Raw genomic sequence first — 3,389 nt, 5'->3', positions numbered from 1 at the left:
ACTGTGTACTAGAAGTCCTCTTAAGATTAAAAGAAGCAAATGCTCTTATAAGTGGAGGATAACTTCATTGATTCCCTTTGTCTTCATTTCCTTGATTTCTTAGTAGAGGGACTGATCTTTTGGCTCTGACCCAGTTAGTAATTCCAGAGGTGAGGGAAAGCCTAGTTTTTGATGTCTGCTCTGATCTCTGACAAAGGCAGTGAAGTCCTTTCCCAAGAGAGGCTCCCGCAGCCATAGTTAAAGCTCTGATGGCCTCTGATGAGTTTCTGCTTACCCCCTCCCAGCACCCCACCTGCCCGTAAACCCAGTTCCTTTGCCTTTTATCTCCTGAAATTATGCCCACCACTAACTGTTGCTCTAGACCTTCTGTGGCCTTTCCAGCAGAGGCCCCTCCTTGAAGGAGTAGAAGGATGATAACTCAGAAAAGTCTTTACAAAGCACAAAAATAAGTTTTATGATAGTCGTTTAATAAGTTTTCATATGGTCTGGGAAAAGTCAGAAGCCCGAAAGGAGTTGATTAAGGGCTGCACTCCCAAGCTTAGAGCAGCCAGAGCAGCCTCAGAGCCCTCTGCAAAGCCAGCAGATCCCAAGGGGCTGGGAATTCACGGGAGCAGATAAGCATGGCTGTACAGCTTGGGGGTGGGGACAGGAAAAGGCTGGGGCCCTGGACAAGGACTTGGACAGATTATGGCAACAGAGGTGGAAAGGCTAAATCTAGGTCTGCTGGATCCAAATAGCAACGTTGCCACCAAATACAGCCACAATGTGCAATTTTAAGACCAAAAAAATGAGCCCGGATTTTTAACTGCACGAAAGCCAAGTGAGCGTTTTATGTTCTGTTACCCCAGTGACATCCTGAGTTAACAGTGGCCTTATCCCTTAGCTAAAGCCCCAGTGAGATGAGGTAATGTTTGCCCTTATTTACAGAGTCGTGGGAAGCTGTTTCAGAGCCTAGGAAAGGATGAGACACTGAGTCACACTGACCCCTGCTAGATCAAGATCTAATCCCTACTTTGTTGTCTGCTCTCGGTAATTAGATGGTTTCATTCTCTTCTTCTTCTCCTCCTCCTCCTCCTCCTCCTCCTCCTCCTCCTTGTTCTTCTTCTTCCTCCTCTCTTCTCCTCCTCCTCCTCCTCTTCTTTTTTTTCATCATCTTCCTCCTCTTCATCCTCCTCTTCCTCCCCCTCTTCACTTTTTAAAAGATCACAACTCTAAGATTTTATTTGCAAAGCTTACTCTTGATAGCGGATTGGTCACTTAGAGGTAAATTGAGTCTTACTGCTGATACAGTGGAGACAGTTCATTGTAGAACTCAAGGAGGCCAAAAGACAAGATAGCCTTTGTTTGGATACCAGCACTCTATCATGGTACCCTCTGGCCAGCCAATCAGCTCTCTGTCTCCCTTAGCTCAGTTTCCCTGAGCTGGGATGGAAGGCTGAGGCAGACCTAATTTTCCAGGCCCTGGTTTTTTTGCCCTTGTCTGCAGCTGAGCTGGCTTGACTTGCATTCCCTCTGATGTCATCACTCTGTAAAGTCTGCTTTTTCGAGACCTGTCACATACTTGCTCCTTTCATCCTTTGTAAAAACTGAAGGAAGCCTGTCTACCTTGGTTCTTCTTAGGCATTCCTGTCTGGCTATGGCATCTTTCTGTTTACCCACGAGTGGGAACGCATGGTAGATGTGATGTCAGTCAGTGTCCAGGCCTCCTGGAGGACAGACTGGGTAAACTGGGCGGGAACTGATTCTTTTTACTGCCTTTGAGGTTTAGATGCTGAGAGCCATGAGATGCCCATGATATGTCTGCTATGAAAATATTTGTGCAAAGCAGGCCTGACAGTCTTCAGTCTTCAGTCTCTTATTCCTGTGGGGTTTTACATACCTGTCCTTACTACCAGGCCTGACATTGACCTGCCTTGACCTGCCCTGTGCTTTTTATTGTTGTTGCTTCCCTTAGAGTTCCTTCACTTTGCAGTAACTGAACCAAAAAATAACTAAATAACTAAATAAATAAATAAATAAAATAAAATTCAGACTTCCAGATAGGCCAGTGTGTAAGAGGGCCCTTGGAGCCCCAAAGTGGGTCACTTCTCTTCCCTCCCTTGCTTGCCCCTGTTCTCATGAGTGGTTGGCATATGTGGGGCCATTGATGGAGCTTAGTTGGCAGTACTGCCAGAGCTGGAATCAGGAGATGGCCCCAGGGATGAAACAGAGTCGAGATCTGTGCTAGTCTATCCATGGTGACTTGGCTTCAGTTCCTCACTGCTGGGTTGGTTACAGTCTCTAGAAGAGTCCATGTGTTCTTGGCTACTCTCTTCTGGTCTGTAGAAAGAAAACACTCTTCTAGGAGCACAAATCAAAATGGACACGAAAGCCTACCTCAAGAATGTAGTGAAGGTTGCCCTAAGGAAGGAACTAGCCGGTGCCTTTCTACCTAACAGGGAGGAGATGTCAGTGTGACTCAAAATGATAGACTGTCCGCAACACTAATTGGTAGTCACTTGACTAATGGTACTTTGAGTTAGTAGCAGAGGACAGAGTACTGTAAGGCTGAGGGGAGGGGAATGTGCATTGGACAGAATTGGCTGCCTGGGACTGGGTGGGGCTCCTGGTGACTGGAATCAGATAGCTAGGAAAAACAGAGCAGTTACGTAACTGTGTTTACATGGGCTCAGGTGGCTGTGGAGGCCACAGCAGTCCTTGACCCAAGGCCATGCTGGAGGTGTGCAGGCAGCGGACTAATAGGGAAGGAGGTTCCTCTTGAAGAGGAGGGCATGCAGGAGACAGAGCAGGGCATACTGACCAGGGCTGCACTATCTGGGACAAGGTTACCTAGCTCTCATATGCCACTGGAAGCTGCCCAGGGTGTGTCAGGCAGGCAGCAACCAGCTCAAGCTAGGGGGAGGGGTCAGGAAACCAGACACCCGGCTTTCAGTCCACTCTCTGAACCTTGCTACATTTTTCTCCCTAATCTTCTTAAAAGAGGAAGAATTCTCCCTAAATATGAGCAGAAAAGAGGACGGGGGATTATTTAAGTTCGCTTGGATTTACCTGCCCTATGGTCCTAGTGACCATGCCATCCGAATACTTAAGAACACAGTGGGCTCCAACCTGAGAGGTGGTAAGCCAGCCCAGGCCTGAGTGGCAAAGCAGAACTGAAGCAGCTAAGCAAAATAGCTCAGCCCTCCATTGCCACCCTCCCCGTTTCCTCCCACCCTGCATCCTCCAAGACTGTTTACTGGATTCCCCATTTCCATAGAGATGGGACTGGTAGCCAGTCCTCAGCTCCCTTGCCCACACTGTGCCTTCTCTTGTGAGAAACCGGAAGCTGGGACCTTTGGCAGCTCAGCAGCACCCTCTACATTAAATATTTATCTTGGAGTCCAGGTCAG

The sequence above is a fragment of the Grammomys surdaster genome, unplaced genomic scaffold, assembly GCF_004785775.1.
Source record: "Grammomys surdaster isolate TR1022 unplaced genomic scaffold, NIH_TR_1.0 126219, whole genome shotgun sequence".
NCBI lineage: Eukaryota > Metazoa > Chordata > Mammalia > Rodentia > Muridae > Grammomys > Grammomys surdaster.
Note: the sequence above shows the minus strand (reverse complement) of the source record.